General features: G+C 40.6%; 2 non-coding genes across 2 annotated transcripts; one reads left to right on the top strand and one right to left on the bottom strand.

Moving 5' to 3' along the window:
- Positions 1-19,101: 19,101 nt before the first annotated feature.
- Trnat-ugu (transfer RNA threonine (anticodon UGU)) lies at positions 19,102-19,176 on the bottom strand. The gene has a single exon. It is a non-coding gene; the product is annotated as a tRNA-Thr (tRNA).
- A 224-nt stretch (positions 19,177-19,400) lies between these two features.
- On the top strand, positions 19,401-19,475 carry Trnat-ugu (transfer RNA threonine (anticodon UGU)). The gene has a single exon. It is a non-coding gene; the product is annotated as a tRNA-Thr (tRNA).
- The last annotated feature ends 1,779 nt before the right edge of the window (positions 19,476-21,254 follow it).

Below are 21,254 nucleotides of genomic sequence, written 5' to 3'. Positions count from 1 at the left end.
ATAGCTTTGAGAGATGAAAAAGTGAAGGTGCAGAGGATCACGTAGGTAAAAAGTCAAAGCTAGTAGAAATCTTGTTGTAACAGAAGGGATACTGAATTTGACTGATGAAAGGAGAAAATACAAAAATGCAATAAATGAAGCAGGCAAAAGGGAACACAAACATCTAAAAATGAGACTGACAGAAAGTGTGAAATGACTGAGCAGGAATGTTTGGAGGACAAATGTAAGAATGTAGTAGCATGTATCACTAGGGGAAAGATAGATGTCGCTTACAGGGAAATTAGAGACCTATGGATAAACAACCACCTGTATGAATATCAAGAGCTGAGATCGAAAACCAATCCTATGCAAAAAAGGGAGAGGAGAAAGATGGAAGGTGTTTGTAGACGGTTCACACAAGAACGATGTACTTGAGGGCATATGGAAATGGACATATAGGAGGACCTAGATGTAGCTGAAATGAGAGATATGATACTGCGTGAAGACAATGATAAAGCACTGAATGACCTAAGTCGAAACAAGATTCCAGGAATAGACAACATTCCGTTAGAACTACTGACAGCCTTGGGACAGCCAGCCATGACAAAACTCTTTAATCTGGTGAGCAAGACGTATGAGACCGGCGAAATACCCTCAGATTTCAAGAAGAAAATAATAAATTCAACTCTAAAGAATGCAGTTGCTGACGGATATGAAAATTAACGATCTATCAGTTTCATAAGTAACGGCTGCAAAATCCTAACACGACAAGAATGGAAAAAACTGGTAGAAGCCGGCCCCGGGGAAAATCAGTACGGATTCTGGCTAATGTAGGAACGCGCGAATCAATTCTGACCCTACGAGTTCTCATAGTTGGTGGATTATGGAAAGACAAACCTACTTTTATAGCATTTGTAGAGTTAGAGAAAGCTTTTTACAATTTTGACTAGAATACTCTTTCAAATTCTAAATGTGGTAGGGGTAAAATATAGGGAGCGAGAGGCTATTTACAGTTTGTACAGAAACCCAGATGATATTTTCTTTTATTCCAGTCTTTGATCACAATATAAATTCCTTTGACGATTACCGGTTTCAGTCAGTAATGACCACCTTCAGATCTGTTCTATACCATGTTCTGATCTGAAGATGGTCATTACTGACTGAATGACTGAAACCGGTTACCGTCAAAGGAATTTATATTGTGATCAAGGACTAGAATAAAAAAAAAAGGAGATTGGACTGTATGGGATCACTGTTCACATTCGCGACTATGTCGTAGTTGGTGAAAGCAGATGATAGTTATAAAAGTCGAGGGGCATGAAAGGGAAACAGTGATTCAGAAAGTAGTGAAACATGATTATAGCCTTTCCCCGATGTCATTGAATCTGTGTGTCGAGCAAGCAGTAAAGGGGAGGCGGCTCATGTTAACTGATGTCGGTGGCCGGTCATGGAACGCAGAGCCAGATTGTCTGCCTCCCAAAAAGACGTCTGTTCTGCTCGAGGTATGGATCACAAGAGAGAGAGGCAAATGTGTTCTACACTGCAGAAACCTACAGCGTCCAAACACGTAATCTATAACTCATGCATGCTACTGGCAAAAACCGATGGCGCGAATACGCTTGCAGTTTCAGCAGAGGGCTCAAGGCGTCTCTTGTCAGCAGCTTCAACTGGACATTACTGCCTCGGTTCTGACAGACAGGCAACTTGTATCACGAAGGCACCCCGGAAGTTGCTCTGGGAGAAAACTTGTAGAGATTTTACAGGGATTTGAAATAAATTTACGAAATCAATTCCTTAAAATATTCCTTGACCAGCTGCCACCCTGTACAAAACTAAGCTTCCAGTGCTAAATTTTTCATCTTCTTCATTCGGGGAAAACCACTGATCACACGAACTAAAAAGTGGACTTTAGCATTGGATATAGTACGATGGACCTTGTAACAGTTCCTGAAGTTACGGTTTAATAAGCGCCGTTATCTCATCATTTGTGATTCATAGGGTTGAATAACATGCTGACCCGAGTGTAACAAAATCATTACTGACAGCTGTTGAGAAACAAGGTACTGATTCTATAGTTGTTGGTATACGGACGAATATAAACGTCAATGGGAAGTCAAGCAAAGAGATGTCACACTACGAAAACATATTTCAACGAATTTCCGAAAAACAGTTCCAGGTTACAAAATTAGAAAACAAAGAAGGAATACGTCTACTTAAAGGTACTGGAGGTTGTTCGTCTTTTACTGTTTGACTTTTTAATAGTGGAGGTAAACTTCAAAAACCAATGGAAAAACTTAATAAAGCTGGCCTGGAAATCAGTCATATAAGACTAAAACAATGTAAATCAAACAATTCGACAAGATAACAATACAAATTAAAAATTCAGTCTTAAAACTATTTGATGAGTTTTGTATTTAGGGTGTAGTTATGACAATGACCTTGTGGACAACAAAAGGACAATAGAGTTAAAACTGTCTGAAGGCTTATTGTAAACCAGATAGCGTTTACAAACACATGTTTTCAATGTGTCTGAATTTGAAAGATGACGATGTGTGTGTGTGTATGTGTGTGTGTGTGTGTGTGTGCGTGTAACTTCGACCATGAATACTAGTTAACTAGGCATTACTCACTTTGTTCGCTCCAACATCTCTATAGCTGTTGTCGTATGACTACTGACAAAAACAGTCGCTGTGTCCTTTTGTACTTACGGCAGTACAGAGCATTTTGTCATGGGAAGTAACACCAAAATTTCACGTATAAGCTTTATCATTTTAACATCACAATTTTTCTTGAAAACTCCACACACATCATAATCAGTCGATAATTAAACTCACAGTATCTCTTTCTCGAGTCAGAGTTCACAGTTTCTACACCAATGTGTGAACTTTGACAGACCTGCTGCCCCATTTGATTTCCACTCGATAATTGGTAATAAAGGAATCTTAAGACCATTGCTCCCCTGGATTCATTAAAAGTAACTAACTTCAATGTGCTTCAGCAGTTTGCACTTATCTCTATCAGTTTATGTCCCGACCCATTGGCTCACTGATTCATCATCGAGCCGGCGAAACTAATAAGGACAGAAACTTAAAACTGACAGGGGGTGTTGATCTTATACTCGTACTGTAGGCGTCGTTTAAAAACGATTTTTCGATATTCCAACTATTTTTGTCACTAGTCTTCTGACTGGTTTGAGGCGATTTCTGTGTCAACCTTTTCATCTCATATTAGCAACTGGAACCTACGTCCTCCATCGTTTCCTGGTAGCATTCCAATCTCTGTGGTCCTCTACAGTTTTTACACTCTACAGCTCCCTCTACTACCATAGACGTCATTCATTAATGTCTTAACTGAACTTCCATCACTCCGTCCCTTCTTTTCAGTGCTTTCCATATATTCTTTTCCTTGCCGATTCTCCGGAAAACTTTCTCTTTCCTTAGGTTAACAGTCCACCTAATTTTCAACATTCGTCTGTAGCATCACATCTCAGAGGCTTCGATTGTTTCCTGTTTCGGTTTTTCCGCAGTCCATGTCTCACTACCATACAATGCCATGCTCGAAACGTACATTCTTATCACCTATTTTTAATAGTAGTAGACATCACTTGGCTAGGAATGCCCTTTTTGCCAGTTAGTCTGATATTTATGTCCACGTGACTCTACTCGTAAAGGGTTATTTTGCTGTCAAGAATGCAAAATTCCTTTACTTTTTCGACTTCGTGATCTCGTGATCCAGAATTCTGATGTTGTTTCCCGTAGTTCTCGTTTCTGCTACCATTAATTACTTTCGTCATCCTAGGTTTACTCTCAATCCACATTCTGTTCTCATTAGAGTGTTCATTCAACAGATCCTGCAATTCTTCTTCACTTCCACTGAGGACAGTATGTTATCAGCAAGTCTCATAACTGATATCCCTCACCTTGAGTTTTAGTCCCACTCTTGACCTTTATTTTATTTCCCTCATCACTTCTTCGATGTACAGGTTGAAGGGCGAAAGATTACAGCCATAACTTACACCCTTTTGGATCCCAGCACTTCGTTCTTGACATTTCACTTTATGGTTCCTCTTTTGTATCTTGTCTTTCCCTATAGCTTACCCCTATTTTTCTCATAATTTCGAACGTCTTACACGATTTTACACTGTCGAAAGCTTTTACCTGATCGACAAGTCCAATGGACGTGTCTTGATTTTTCTTCAGTCTTGCTACCATTATCAACCTCAACGTCAGAACTGCCTTTCTGGTACCTTTGCCTTCCCTAAAGCCAAAAGAGTGTCATCTAACACATCCTCAGGTTTTCTTTTCCATTCTTCTGTATATTATTATTCTCACCAAACTGGATGCATGAGCTGATAAGCTGATTCTGCGATGATTCTTGCAGTTGTCGGCTCTTGCAGTCTTCGAAACTATATGGAAGACGTCCTTTCGAAAGTCTGATGTTACGTCACCAGCCTCATACATTCTACACACCAACGTGAATAGTCGATTTTAGGCCACTTCCCCCAATGATTTTAGAAATTCCAGTGGATTGTTGTCTATCGCTTCCGTCATATTTCACCTTAAGACGTGTAAGGCTCTTTTAAATTGTGATTCTAATAGTGGATTCCCTATTTCTTCCCTGTCGAGCCCACTTCTTCTTCTGTCACATCAGACAAGTCTTCCACCTCGTAGAGGCAATCAACGTGCTCTTTCCATCCATCCGCTCTCTCCTTAGCACTTAACAGTGATACTTCCACTGCGCTCTTAATGTTACCGCCCTTGCATGTAGTTTTACTGAAGGCTGTTTCGACTTTTCTGTACGTATACTGAGTCTGTCCTTCCTACAATCATTTCTTTTCTATTTCTTCACATTTTTCAGGTACCCATTTTTCCTTAGGTTGCCTGCGTTTCCCATTTGTCACATTCATGGAGTGTGAGATAGGGGATCAAAACGAAAAAAGAGAAACAAACACCATCCGAACAGGCCCTGAAAGTCCAATGGTACCGATCGGCCGCCATGTGATTCACAGCCCTCAGGCATCACCGGATGGGAATACAGAGGGCCATGTGGTCAGCTCATCGCTCTCCCGGTCGTTGTCAGTTTCCGTGGCCTGTGACGCTACTTCTCAATCCAGCAGCTCCTCAGCTGGCCTCAGCAGTCGGAAGACCCGGACAGTGACCCATCCGCGTGTAGCCAAGCCCGACAGTGCTTAACTTCGGTGATCTGACGGGAACCGGTGTTACCACTGCGGTAAGGCTGTTGGCCAAATGGGGATGAAAGGTTTTTTGAAAACATGTCGCTATTAAGGCAATTTTGGAGCTAGATCTACGAAAATTGATGTTTTATCTGCCAGAAATAGAGATTTACGTGTTTTAGAATTTTTGGAAATTTAATCCCTGTATGATGAAATAATAGGTCAAAGGTTATTTGAAAAAAAATCTTTATTAAAGAACTAATGCCACTCGATGACAATTGGTATTTGGCTTCTCAATTACACATAAAAAAGTTCCTGTTTCAGTGTTTTTGGAAATTCAACCCTTAAAGTGGTGAAATAGGTGACGAAATGTTTCAAGAAAATATTTCATTATGAAAGCCTTTTTAACTAAATGTATTAAAAGTTGAATTTCTCGGTTAGAAATGAAGAAATAAGTGTTTTGAAGCTAGATCTATAGAAATTTGTATTTGGCTTCTCTGCTAAAAAATAAAAAAAATCATTTCACTCTTTTAGGAAATTGAACCCCTAAGGAAGTGAAATAGGAGGAGATATTTTTTATGAAAATATTGATTGTAAAAGCATTTTTAAAGCTAAATCTTTGAAAACTGTTACTTGTTTTGTCAGTTAGAAATGAAGAAAATACGTGTTTCACTGTTTTTGGAAACTCAACCCGTAGGGAGGTGAAATAGGGCCAGACGAACTGACTCATCACTGCCCAGCCCAAACCTCTAAGGATAGAAACTTAACATTTGTGAGCGCTTTGAGTGAGAAGGGATTGTTCGAAATTCAACTCCTAAGGGGTAAAATTGGGGACGAAAGTCTTAGAAAATATGTCGCCATGAAGACAAGGTAGAACTAAGAAAATTGGTATTTGGTTTCTCAGTCAGAAATTTAAAAAATACGTGTTTCAGCACTTTTGGATATTCACCGACTAGGGGGATAAAATGGTGGGTGAAATATTTTTGAAAATAAACCATTATTAAAGAACTAGCAAACCATTTTTAAAGTTATGTCTGCGAAAATTGGTATTTGACTTCTACGTTAGAATGAAAAGAATACGTGTTTCAATGTTTTTGGAAATGCAGCTTCTAAGGGGTGAAACAGGGGATGAAAAGTTTTAAGAAAATATTCCTTTGTATTTAAAAAAAATTGTTAGTTAAATTAGTGGAAATTGGTATTTCACTTCTCGGTTAGACACAAAGAAATATGTACGGAAATATCACCACAAGAATTCAAAACACATGATTAACAAGAACCTTGGACTTCAGCTATGACAACAGTGGTTTTTTTTTTTTTTTTTTTTTTTTTTTTAGGAGCGCGTTCGGAAAAGACTACGCTTCCATAGCTTTAATTAGAGTGAATAGTTTAGAAGATTGTGTAATTTCTGAACAACATCAGAATTCAGTTAAGGAAAAACAAAACAAAAAAGTCTCTGCAGACAATACAATTTACACGAGCGAAGCAGCGGGCGGGAAACTAATTGACAATACATTTTATATAGTAAAGTTAATAGGAAAACCATCGAGAGATAGAGCAACAGAAGTTAGAAGGCAGAGACCTGACTTGAGTTTCCGTGGACATTCGGTCAATAGCCATGTGATACGTGTACTAGCAACTTTAATTAATGCAGCGAGAAATGGTCTTTAAATGCGGAAATTATTAAAAACCGGAGGTTCATGCTCAGCGAGCAATGGAGGGCTGGTTACTGGGAACTGCTAGGAAGGACGGGAAAGAAAACAGAGGTATTACGGAGCAGACTGGAGTTTCAGACGTAACTAAGACTGTAAAATGTTCGTATGATACTGTTGACTGGGAGACCCCATTATTCTTCTGTGAATGAAATAGTGATAGGTGAATCATTGTTGGTACGTGGAGATAGGTTCTTTTCTGCATTCGAAGGGTTGAGAAAATACTGAAATGAGGACCTATCAGAATATGGTAGGACGGCATAGACACCATGATAGAGTACCAAGGATGCCTATATCATAAGAGCATAACGCAAAGAACGCGTCTGGAGGAGACCTCTATAAGGCCGAAAATATCTAACAGCTATGATGCTGATAGTCTCCATGCAACTCAAAAGATGCATAGGCGTGTGTTCTAATGTATACACAGGGTGAACACTCACATGCGTTTTGCTTAAGGGGTGGCTATACCCGCGACTATTAATGTAGCTACGCTCACCAGAGAGTAAGAACACCGCCTGAAAATGTTTCCTAATATGTTTGTATCCACAGTGGTTCAGTGTTCGAAGCGAAAGCCGGTACTTACTTTTTGGATCTACTTTCTTTTTCCTGGTCTTCCTTTATTACTCATGTCCATCCTTGTCTAATCACTTAAGTATCATTTATTCATTTCTCTTATTCGGTTCAAAAGGGGTACACTCTAAAAAAAAGAAAAACTCTTTTTCTGACAAATGAACCAAATTTTTCGCTCTTAACCTAACACATCATTCGAATTCAGTAACAGCTAGAAGTTTCTGACTTTTATTTGGAAATAAAATCGTGTCTTCCACCACAACTAGTGAGAGGATTTAAATCTCTCAAAGATTTCGGTACACTTTCACTGAAGATGAGAATGTGATTTTCCGGACCGATTGTTCTGAGGATGCAAAAATTAATCTAATTAGTGGTGACTGCAAGGACGTACGCAGACCGGGCGGGGCTGGTCCAGACGGTCCGAACCCACCCTATTACCGAAATGAAATCACACGGTACCTAGTTCTCGCGTAGTGAAAATGAAATGACCGTATGGCACTGTTGGCCATGAGGCCCCATTCGGGTTCTGCAGCCAAGTGCAAGCCTTATTTCAGTCGAGGCCACATTGGGTGACTTGCGTGCCGATGATGAGGATGAAATTGTGATGAGGACAACACAACACCCAATCCATGAGCGCAGAAAATCTCCAACCCGGCCGGGACTCGAAACCGGGCCCGCTGCATGGGAGGTGAGCACGTTACCAGTCACCGAAGCAGGCAGACTCGTGCAGTGAAAAAGTGAAAGATATTTTGATTATGAATAAGCAACGAGAAAGCAATACGCACTATCAATAGCAAGGCAATAGTTTTTAATCAGTTTATTGCTTTTGTGTTGTTTGCTGATGTGATACTTTGTAATTATGGATAAGTTTGTAAAAAGTAATAAGAGGAAAACCGAATTTAATTCATCGGCTCGAGTTATGGAATGTTAAACATACGTAAACACTACTGTAACAGCCTAATTATCTATCTATAGAAGTTTAATGTTAGCACTGGATTCATTATTTGGTTTTAATCTATCAGCCGGCAACCTTCAAAATGTTTCTTCAGTGGTTTCCCAGTTTCAGTTTAGGCAAATGCTGAGGTTGGCCCCTTACTATGGGCCACAGGAAATTCCTTCTGAATACCCTTCTTTCCTGTTAGTTTCCAACTCCCTTAAAGATTCCTAAAAGGAAAGAGCTGCATCGAAGGGGAGACGAGCATCTCCTTCGGAACTCTCATCACTAAAGGCCGTATGACAAACAAATAATAATCCAAATGCTCCTAATATAGGCTCATGAACTTGTCTGCTGGAATATTTTTTAAGGCAGAAAATTATTTTTCTTACACTGCAAGGACTGACAGATGCATACTTAAATGAGAAAACTTGGACAAGTGTTATGTTGTGTAACTGCAGATCATTTGTATCTTCTCAACCATAAGTTATTGTAGCTTTTTTGACTTCTTATTGCAAAAGCCCTGTCGCTAATAGTCGTACAATCCTGACCACTTCCTCAGATCAAATCCAGATTGACGGAGGAAGAGTGTAAAATGACCTTAGATGTTGAAAGGAAATCGAGAAGAGTGTACAATGACCTTTGATGTTGAAAGCAAACCGGGGCATGACTGCTTCTTAGTGGTTTGCGCCAATACGCAACTGGCCTAAGTAACGAACTTACGTCTCCACTTGGGAAAAGGAGCTGCATCGGAAGCGATCCGAGCAGCAAATTATCTTGGATGGAGAGTCATTGACAAATGTGGAAGTAATTTCTGGTGAACCATTGCTGTTCATGTTGTATATTAATGACCTTGCGAACAATATTAATAGTAACCTAGACTTTTCGCAGATGGTATACGGAGTTATTTATAATTAAGTGCCGTTTCAAAGAAGGTTCACGAATGTTCAGTCAGACTGGTGCTAAGATTGGCAACTCGCTTGAAATGTTCAGAGATGAAAAATTGTGCTCTTCACTAAACGAAGAAAAGTAATATGCTATGATTAGAATATTTATGAATCGCCGTTTAATTCGGTCAACTCATGCGGCTACCTGAGTGTAATAATTTATAGGTATTTGAAGCGAAACGATTACATAGTCTCAGTCGTAGGTTAAGAATTTGGCAAGCAGTTGTTGGAATACTAGGGAAATGCAATGTTTACTACAAAGAAGGCTTCATAGCGCACACTCTTGCGGCCCATCCTAGGGTAGTGCTCAAGTATGTGCGACCGTACCAGACAGGAGTGACGGAATACAAAGGGTCACAGGTTTGTTTCAATCATGGGATTATAGGAGAGTATCACGAAGATGTTGAAAGAACTGGCATATGATTGAAGATAAAGGCAAAGTATCCGGCGGAAAACTACAAGTTTAAAGAAAAACTTTAAGTAGTGATCGTTGATACATATTAAAACTCCGTTAGTATCATTCCCATAGAGATCACAAAGACAAGATTCGAGTAAGTACAGCACAGGGAGAGGCATTCAAGCAATCATTCTTCCCTCGCTCCGTGCTTGAATGGAACGGAAAAATGCCCTAATAACTGTTACTGTGTGACGTAGCCTCTGCCATGCACATTGTCGTTGTCATAATATGGATGTAAACGGAGATAAAACGCCATTGATAACCATTTAATGTGCCTTGAGCTGTAATAAAAGCCGCCATATTCTCAGACGAAGACAATGTGGACATTTCCAAATCGATATGAATACCAGCGATGCCCAGTTCAAGACGTGCTATAATTTTCAGTTTGCGACACCGAGTTTTGGTTTAGTCATGGGAATACCGAGGAGTTGTTGAGAAACACAAGACTGAGTGCATCTTCAACAGCTTACAGTGAAGCCACAAGGTAAATGAAGCATAGATTCTCCCGTTGCAATGAACTTCTGTCGCAGGTAGCTTGCAGGAAATTACTCCTCAAATCGCCGGCGAAATGACTAGTTATTAGGCATGAGTACGTTTAGTATCGATGTTTGATAGTTTAGATTACAGTTTCCTCAATGTATGTAGACACTGAATCACAAAATATGATGTGAGTCAGCGTTAAGCTACATATTATGAATCCAGAAAATGCATGCCAAGCAAAATACACACGAAAAGCTTCTAAATTCTGTTATTGCTATAAAACTGTAAGAACAGGAAGTGCTTGAAATTCTTTGGACTCAATTAAACCCTTTCGTAAACGCAAAAATATCACTTCTGTCGATATGTTCACACAATTTATTCAATGTTGTTTTTATGAAATATAAAAACTTTCCGTATTATTTGATATATGAGCAGTGCTTGGTGTGCTAGTGGTCTACTACAAAGAACTTTGGGTTTAACAACATACAGTTACCCACTACTTTCTGTGGTCATATGGTCATATTTTTTTCTGTCGCATATCCACTAGAACTTCTCAGACAACCATTAGATGAATTTTCAAGTACATCTACTTAAGTGTAAGACAAAATGAAGATAATGTTGGCACAATATGCACATTATTACACGCTTAGGAACTGAACTCCATGAAATGATTTCTGTACGTCTCAGAATAAACTTACATTAATATTGCCAGGCCGGAGTGGCAAAAAAAAAAAGTTCAAATGGCTCTGAGCACTATGCGACTTAACTTCTGAGGTCATCAGTCGCCCAGAACTTAGAACTAATTAAACCTAACTAACCTAAGGACATCACACACATGCATGCCCGAGGCAGGATTCGAACCTGCGACCGTAGTGGTCGCCCGGTTCCAGACTGCAGCGCTTAGAACCGCACGGCCACTCCGGCCGGCCGGGAGTGGTAACTTCAGGAAAAAGTAAGTCTTTGTACCCACTGCAAACATATGCGTTTTTTAATTTTACGAGGCAAAAATTTAGTTACTTCATCATTATATTATGGTAAGTTACACTGTGTAAATATCTGCATCAGTTTTCGTAAATGAAGTTGATATATAGAGAAAAACACAAAAGTTTAGTAGGAGGCCGGTTGTGGGTTGTTTAAAAGCGTCATGAACAGGTAGCCTGTAACGTTTATTCGAAGTCAGAATCCAAGTAAATATGTTCAACTTTATTTATGAAGGAAACAGGGTAAAAGTCGTTCACAACTGTAGCTGCACACAACGTACTTGATGAATATATTACAGAGTGCAACCTGAAGCGACTTTTAATCCCGATTAACGACCTACCCTGAAATCCTAAAGACAACTGTGCCATTGCCCATTCAATAACAGTGAACACATTAAGAGAATATTGATTAGTTTGTATTGTGTAGCCTGGGAAACAGAATTCCTCGTGAAACACTGTTTACTAATTCTCAAGATAAAATTTTCAGTGAGGAGTCTCTACGTACCCGGCACGCACGGGACTATGAGAACAAGACTACACTAATGACACGATATACTGATGCGTCCAAGCAATGTCTGGTAATGCCGACGGTACACGAGTAGGAGAGCGTACGATAAAGCCATCTAAAATACAAGTGACTCTAACAACAACTGTCGATGCGTTTTCCCGATTTTAGGTCTAGGGGTAGCGTCTTTGATCAGTAATCGAACCGTCCTCGGTCAGGTGTAAGACTCCCGCCACTGCTTAAATTTCGAATAAAAATCATCAGCCTTGGCGGACGAAGATATCCAGCATAAGAAGTCACCATCATTCTGCCAACGATATTGTCACAGAGGGTGGAGGAGCCGATAGAAGTTCAAGGCACTTACTTGCCTTGGGGTGGCAAACTGCACGTAAAAGCGGAAGACTCAGCATCGATCAAAGGCATGCGGATGCAGAAAGCAATGACACCAGTGAGTTAAAGACACACTAAGTGAACCGCAGGACATGTGGTCTGTAACTGAAAAATCGTCATGATGATCTCTCTTTTGGCAAAAGATTCCGGAATAGCCCCCATTCTAATGTCTGGCAGGACACTGCCAAGGGGGAGGTGACCACGAGAAAAAGACTGAATAATCAACGGAAGCATAACGTTCAACCAGTCGGGGCGTGGATTGTCAGAAGCTTGATCGTAGTAGGGAAATTAGAAAATCTGAAAAGGGAAAAGCAAAGGTTCAACCTAGATATAGTGGGGGGTCAGTGAAGTGAAATGGAAAAAAAAAAAACAATGGTTTTCTGGTCAGATGAGTATAGGGTAATATCAACAACAGAAAATGATATAACGAGAGTAAGATTTGTTATGAATAGGAAGGGAGAGCTGACATTGTGTTACTGTAAATTCAGTGATAGAGTTGTTCTCATCAGAATCGATAGCAACCCAACAAACGCTACGATAGTTCAGGTACACATGCCGACGTCGCAAGCTGAAGATGAAGAGGTAGAGAAAGTATGTGGGCATACTGAAGGGGTAATTCAGTACGCAAAGGGAGATGAAAATTAATAGTCATTGGGGAACTGTAATGCAGTTGTCGGGGAAGGAGTTGAAGAAAGGGTTGAGAGAGAATGTGGGCATGGTACTAGGAATGAGAGAGGAGAAAGACTAATTGAGCTCTATAATAAATTTCTGCTAGTAGTAGCGAGTACTGTGTTCAAGAATCACACGAGGATGACGTATCCTTGATAAAGGCCGGGAGATACAAGAAGATTTCAGTTAGATTACATCATGGTCAGGCAGATTACGTAATCAGATACTCGATTGCAAGGCGTCCTCAGATATACACTCAGATCACAATTTAATTGTCATGAAGAGTAGGCTTAAGTTTATGAGACTAGTGAGAAAGTATCAGTGCCCGAAGAAGTGGGATACGAAAGTACTAAGGAGTGAAGAGACACGCTTGAAGTTCTGTGAGACTACAGATACTGCGATAATGTGTAGATCAGTAGGCATTACAGTTGAAGAGGAATGGTCATCTCTCAAAAGGGAAATCACAGATTTTGGAAAGAAAAACATAGGTACAAAGAAGGTAACTGCGAAGAAACCATGAATAACAGAAGAAATACTTTAGCTGATGCAATAAAGAATAAAGTACAAAAACATTCACGGAAATTCTAGAATACAGAAATAAAAGTCGCTTAGAAATGAAATAAACAGAACTGCAGGGAAGATAGTATGAAATGTCGTCATAGAAAATGTGACTAAATCTAAAAAGAAATGATTGTCGGCAGGGCTGACTCAACATATAGAAAAGTTCAGAACAACCTTCTGTGATATTCAAAGAAAGGTTGGTAACATTAAGATTGCAATGGGAATTCCACTGTTAAACGCAAAGGTGAGAGCGCATAGGTGGGAAGAGTATGTTGAAGGCGTCTATGAGGGAAATACTTGTCTGATTTTATACAAGAAGAGTCGATATAGAGGAGATGGGGGATCCAGAATTAGAATTCAAAAGAGCTTTCGCCGACATAAGATCAAATAAGGCAGAAGTGATTGATAACATTCCATAAGAATTAGAAAATTGGCAAAGAGGGCATTTCTGACCAAGAGAAGCTACTAACGTCAAATATAATCTTAATATGAGGAATAAAATTCTATGAGTGTACATCTGGAGCGCAGCAGTGTACGGATATGGAACATTGACCGTGAGAAAACCGAAACAGAAGAGAATCGAAGTATTTGATAAGTGGTGCTACAGACAATGCTAAAAATGTAGGTGAACTGATAGAGCAAGAAATGATGACACTCTGAAAATCGGAGAGGAAAGGAATATATGGAAAACACTGACAAGAGGAAGGGACAGAGCAATAGGACATTTGTTAAAACATGAGGGAATAACGTCCATGGCACTAGAGGGTACTGACAATGGTAAACCCTGTAAAGAAGACAGCGATTGGAATACATCCGGTAAATAATGAGGAAGTATGGTGCAAGGGCAACACTGAGACGAAGGGGTTGGCCGAGGAGAGGAATGCCTGGCGGACTGCATCAAACCAGTCAGAAGACTCATGACAAAAAATAGTTTATAATTTGAATGTGAAACATTCTAGTAACTCGGCGGTAAGGTATAATTGTGCATATTTCCGTATATTTTAATACTTAATCTATACTACTTACAGTCATCGTCTGCAAGGAAGATCGAAATGCTTATTACTTTTAGCTTGCGCTTTGTAAAATACTACAAATGTTCTGGTGCGTCAGCATGAGTAAATCTGCAAAGAAAATAGTATAGGGTGAACAGATTTAAAAAATAAATCGACAATTCGAAGCGTGTCTCATATCATATTACTCATTATTAATCATTGGACAACATGCCACGTCGTCATACCAGCTAATTTGTGGTTTCACATAAGAATAAACGGTGAACAGGGACTAATGTGACTGTATGGACATCCCAATCTTCCCAAAACGCATCGTCGATAGCCGGCCGGAGTGGCCGAGCGGTTCTAGGCGCTTCAGACTGGAACCGCGCGACCGTTACGGTCGCAGGTTGTAATCCTGCCTCGGGCATGGATGTGTGTGATGTCCTTAGGTTAGCTAGGTTTAAGTATTTCTAAGTTCTAGGGGACTGATGACCTCAGCAGTTAAGTCCCATAGTGCTCAGAGCTATTTGAACCATTTTTGAGCATCGCCGATAACAATGTACATTAACAGCAGAAATATTTTCAATACTGTTTAAACGGGTGTCTGATATTGCTGAGAAAAGATAGTATGTATCTGACCGTATTCTCTCTTATTAAGTAATATTTCTTTGTACACTGTGAAGTTTTACATTATTGGTTGTTCTTATTGTCTTAAGTTTCGTACTTACCAGAAGAGAGTACCAGGATAACGTGTACGTCTGTGATGTCTTTCGTTATCATTACCTATCTAATGATGCTGTAGACAAAAAGGTGCCAGATGATAGCCCAAAAAGCCAAAAGTCTGTTTATGATCAACTGAATAACGTTTTGTAGAACAGGAAGAAAGTGTCTCCAATTAGTATTATTGTTTAGGAGTTCAAGATGCACATACACAATAACAGCCGATAAGTGAAGACAATGTCAACATATTTGAAATGTGATAACTTGAAGCAGCGTCGCGTACACTGTAGAGGGTGTCTGTAGCGAGATAATAACAACCGATAAGTGAAGACAATGTCAACATATTTGAAATGTGATAACTTGAAGCACCGTCGCGTATGATGTAGAGGGTGTCTGTAGCGTACTGGTCCTCTTATCAGCTGGATGTGTTGTTTGCCATTTCTAGTAATAGTGCGTAGCTCTACCATAATTAATTAATAAATTATACTGAAAACAGAGTTGCCCGCATCTCGTGGTCGTGCGGTAGCGTTCTCGCTTCCCACGCCCGGGTTCCCGGATTCGATTCCCGGCGGGGTCAGGGATTTTCTCTGCCTCGTGATGGCTGGGTGTTGTGTGCTGTCCTTAGGTTAGTTAGGTTTAAGTAGTTCTAAGTTCTAGGGGACTTATGACCACAGCAGTTGAGTCCCATAGTGCTCAGAGCCATTTGTACCATTTGAAAACAGAGTAATAGTGTAATGCACGGTCCAGTCACGTTTCTGTGACCACCGCCTACGCTCTACGTCAACGTACAATAATCACTCAAAGACGTCAGGTGGTATCTCTAGCAATTGAGGGTATGTAAGACATTTCGGGGCGCGGGAAATAGTACAGTCGTACAGAACAAACGGAGCGATTTATCTGTCGTCCAAAAGGGTATGATCATTGGCCTTCGGGCCAGGCTAAGTTTGCAAAATATTTGCGTTCCGCCGTTGTTAAAGTATGGCAAGATGGTGCTATCCAAAACCGGCGCCAAGGCAACTATGGTGCACCGTGGGTTATACATGACAGGCTGAACGACGGCTACAGAGATGTGTGCGGGGTGAAACAAACGTGCAACTGTTGAGCACCTGACCACCCAGGTGAATCAAGAGGTCACCAACAATGTCTTCTCAACGGCCTTCAGCGAACGTTGCTGCGTATGGGTGTCCACATTGGGCACCTGGTTCATGCATCCATGCTGACTGCTGCTAATCGGCCACTAAGGCTGGATGGACGTCCCCTGAGTGGGGTCTGGTGACCTTTTTGCGATGGATCAAGCTTTATGCTCCATCGGCAGAAGAGCTTTGGTGTGGACAGTGTGAAACCTTTGAAAGCATACACCCTGCAAAAGTCGTAGCAGTGGTCCAGGCTGGATCCTTACCGTCGAGGAATGTTTTCTTGGTAATTCCTGGATGATCTCGTCATTATGAAAGACCCAATTTACCAACGTAAGTATGCATCTATACTTGGGGACAATGTCCACCCCTACATGTAGTTTGTTTTTCCTCGGTACGACGGCATCTACCAGCAGAACATTGGAAGTCACACAGTTCCCAGTGCGCATGAATGGTTCCAAGAGCCACAGTATGAGTTAACGTCTTCCCCGGCCACCAAAAGCCCCGGATTTAAACCCAATCAAGAATGTGTGGGGCCACCTCGATCTGGCAGCAAGTGACCTGGATCCTCAATCGAGAAACCTACCGCATATGGCACCGACACTGAAGTCAGCTTGGCTCCAGATCCCTGTCAGTACCTTCCAGAAGCTCATTGACTCTCTCCTTGCGCGTGTCGCAGACATACTCGCTGCAAAAGGTGATTATTGAGGCTTTTGTCAGATGGTCACATTTACGTGTGACTGTGTACGTGAAGACACACTTAGTCATGTGTGAGTGTTCAAATGGTTCAAATGGCTCTAAGCACTATGGGACTTAACATCTCAGGTCATCAGTCCCCTAGACATAGAACTATTTAAAGCTAACTAACCTAAGGACATCACACACATCGATGCCCGAGGCATGATTCGAATCTGCGACCGTAGCAGCCGCGTGGTTCCGGACTGAAGCGCCTAGAACCGCTCAGCCACAAGGCAAGCTTGTGTGAGTATAATGTTGATCAATGAGTAATAAATGTGACATAAATTTAGTAAGCTATTCATGCACCATAAACTGCAGGAGATTCCAAATTCTTACAAGTAGAGTACAAACTTTCTGTGAGTGATTTTCCCCAAGTTTGTGGTGAGTTTGTAAAAAGTGTCTGAAAACACAAATCAAACTGAAGATAACATCAACGGATTATGCTTGCTGAAATATAAGGAAGCTCAAATACATCTGAAGTTCATTGTCACATGACTTGACTTTAGAGTTCAAAATGTGTGAAATCTTAAGAGACTTAACTGCTAAGGTCGTCAGTCCCTAAGCTTACACACTACTTAACCTAAATTATCCTAAGGACAAACACACACACCCATGCCCGAGGGAGGACTCGAACCTCCGCCGGGACCAGCCACGTAGTCCATGACTCTTTCGAGTTCCTTTTCTCGTTGTGTGACAGTTGTCTTGAGTAATATCAACTGGAACAGTCAATCATTTTAAGCTGTAGCACACAGGTAATAAATGAACCACATATAGAATTCTGCAAAATATTGCTGTCATACCTTCGTGAAAACTGGGCATTACGAAGATTTCTGATAAAATACATAAGACCGTTTGGTTGGGCAAGAAATTTCCACAGCTCAGTGAATCTAAAGTGAATGATGAGTTTTTGCCGCACGACAGATAAGCAAACTGTTCGAAGATATACGTCTTGTAGCACTTGCGGTGCATCGCAACAAGCTCTCTTTCTGTGCTTATAACTTGATTCCGTTGTTGAAAACAGATATAAAAGCAACACGTCGTGACTGACTTGCAAATGATATAATTTCATTTCTTTATTTAATTACATCCGCCGCATCGTCATCAACTGTGGACAGTCACGATATGTTATAAAAATCTCATCACAAAAATTTGATTGTATCCTTTTTTCCAATATACGTTGCCACTTCTTGTCGGTCAAGGAGTAATACCCTCAGACGTGTCGTGATGATCGTGTAGAAAAAAAATAAATCATTTACAGTTATATGGATATAGAGAAACGATAACACTTATTACAGTACCAGTTCAGCATTAATCACTGTCAGATAGTAGTCACACATATTCACCCGAATGCTATACTTTCTGGATCAAATAAACAGATGGTAACATCTTGACATGTTATCTGAAAAAGAAGATTACAAAAGGGAAGAGATCGATACAGACTAACATATTAACAACCGTTGGTTTGTCCAGCCCCCTCTAAAATTAAATAATCAAATTCAAATAGCTACATTCCTGAACCAAAAACTACATTTTAATTAACTGTCATTTGAAAGTGAAAGTCCTAAAGTCTTACTTCTACATCCACATTACGTACTCTGTCAAACACTCAAACACTGTGAAATGCATGGCACAGATATATTTTCCAGTGGAACCGTTTTTTAGAGCTTTGATTTTTTTTTTTTTTTTTTTTTTGTCATCAGTCTACTGACTGGTTTGATGCGGCCCGCCACGAATTCCTTTCCGGTGCTAACCTCTTCATCTCAGAGTAGCACTTGCAACCTACGTCCTCAATTATTTGCTTGACGTATTCCAATCCCTGTCTTCCTCTACATTTTTTTGCCATCTACAGCTCCCTCTAGTACCATGGAAGTCATTCCCTCATGTCTTAGCAGATGTCCTATCATCCTGTCCCTTCTCCTTATCAGTGTTTTCCACATATTCCTTTCCTCTCCGATTCCGCGTAGAACCTCCTCATTCCTTACCTTATCAGTCCACCTAATTTTCAACATTCGGCTATAGTATATATGACGGTAGTATCTGTTCTCGAAAGAACACATACCGTGGATGACCATGCAGCTTTGCTAGAAATGAAATGATAATTAAATAGACACCCTAGCTGCAAACAGGCGTTGATATACTTCACTGGGGACATGTTGAAAATGTGTGCCCCGACCGGGACTCGAACCCGGGATCTCCTGCTTACATGGCAGACGCTCTATCCATCTGAGCCACCGAGGGCACAGAGGATAGTGCGTCTGCAGGGACTTATCCCTTGCACGCTCCCCGTGAGATCCACATTCCCAACATGTCCACACCACTACATTCGTAGTGCGCCTAATAGATGTTTGCCCATCATACTCATTACTCGTGGCAGATTAATCTACTAAGTCCTGTACGAGTTCGGGCATAGCGTGTGCGTTCACACAAGATGGGATAAGTCCCTGCAGACGCACTATTCTATGTGCCCTCGGTGGCTCAGATGGATAGAGCGTCTGCCATGTAAGCAGGAGATCCCGGGTTCGAGTCCCGGTCGGGGCACACATTTTCAACATGTCCCCAGTGAAGTATATCAACGCCTGTTTGCATCTAGGGTGTCTATTTGATTATCATTTCATTCGTCTATAGCACCACATCTCAAATGCTTCGATTCTCCTCTGTTCCGGTTTGAAATTCCTACTGCTACATATTTATGGTCAAAGTGTCTCCACTTAATAGAAAAGACAGAAGATAAAATATTCGTATTTGAGTACTACTAAATCCTCAAGCAATACTTCAACATGAAAGAGACGCTCTGAAAGTTAGTATGTTTTGTTCCACATTGTAAACCACTGTTTATGGAAAATCTTTTATATGTTTTCACGAAAACTTCGCCCTGGAATAAGGTATCGCACAGCATTCTCAAGACAAGGAGTTTTCCACGTCACTTTCATTCAAATATTCAATGATTTCTCACTGAATTTCGACGGCACCACTGTACAGGTTGCAGGGAGCCCTTTACAGCATACATGCATTTTTTTGTCTGGAGCTGTTTATGTGCTACCTCTGCCAACACCGTTAGATTAAAATGGGCAGTGGCATCTATCACACATGTGGTGAACTCACTGAAGCAAGATATTCTACGCCTAGTGTGGGATGGATTCCTTTACAGCTAGAAGTATACGTACCGGAAAAGGAACGATATGTTCGCGACAACAATACCCGTCTATAAACTATTACGTCAGTTTAATAAAATTCAAGTATATTGTTTGACTGCGGATGGAATAAAATAACAATGGTTTCGCGAAACGTTGCTTCCGCCAGTTTTGAGGGAGTACAATGGAACTGCAGGACAATGGTCCTACAGCAATGAAAGAAGGAAAAGTCACGCAAATTTAAAATTTACCATGTAAATGCGCACAGGAGAGCAATGTGCCAGGTGCAGTATTAAGAATGGTGCATTCGTGCAACTAGTGGACTGAAAACCGGAATCCGATTAACGATTAACTATTGGTCCTCTGGCTGTCTGTTTACACACACGACTGTGGCAGAAAATCTCGAATGCCACAAACTATGTGCAACGTAGGTACCGAAATCCTTACCGACCAACACAATGATTAAAGAATGTCAAGTGATAGAGCGCTATTGGACAGCTATCTAGGGATAGTATAAAGTATCTACAAGAATCAAGAGGAAACAATAAAGCTATACAATGGAGCAGTAACATGAAAATAAATCGAAGTTTTATGAGTGAATCACAGCTCTCTCTCGAAAGACATTAACGAGTATTTACTGACGACATAGTTACCCTCATTGACAGTATGGAACATTTAAAGGATCTGGTGAACGGAACAAACATTGTAATAAACATTTAATGTTAATTGATGTGTACACCACAGAAAGACGAAGATAATGAGGAGCTGTAGAAAGACTAGCCATAAACCTGATATAGAAGTTGCAGATCAGGAAGTGGAAGAACTGAAGGAATTTTGCTGCCTAGGAAGCAAAACAACGCATGACGGAGGATATAAGAAGCAAGGGGGCCATAAGAAGCATATTAGCAAAACCGAAGACGGAATTCTTCCCATTAGTATTAAATGTAGACCCCAACATGATGAGGAAATTTCTGAAGATGTGCGTTTGTAGCACAGGATTGTATGGAAATTGATCATGGTCTGTTCTAAAACCAGAAAAGAAGAAAATCGAAGCGTTTGCGATATGGTGCTGTAGAAGGATGTTGAAAATTAGGTGGACTGATGAGGTACGTGGAGGCTCTCTGTACAATCGATGAGCAAAAGAATTTATGGAAATCACTGGCCAGAAGAAGAGAGAAGTGACAGG

This window comes from Schistocerca nitens, chromosome 1 (genome assembly GCF_023898315.1).
Source record: "Schistocerca nitens isolate TAMUIC-IGC-003100 chromosome 1, iqSchNite1.1, whole genome shotgun sequence".
In the NCBI taxonomy this organism is placed as follows: domain Eukaryota; kingdom Metazoa; phylum Arthropoda; class Insecta; order Orthoptera; family Acrididae; genus Schistocerca; species Schistocerca nitens.
This window is presented reverse-complemented; position numbering and strand designations above follow the sequence as displayed.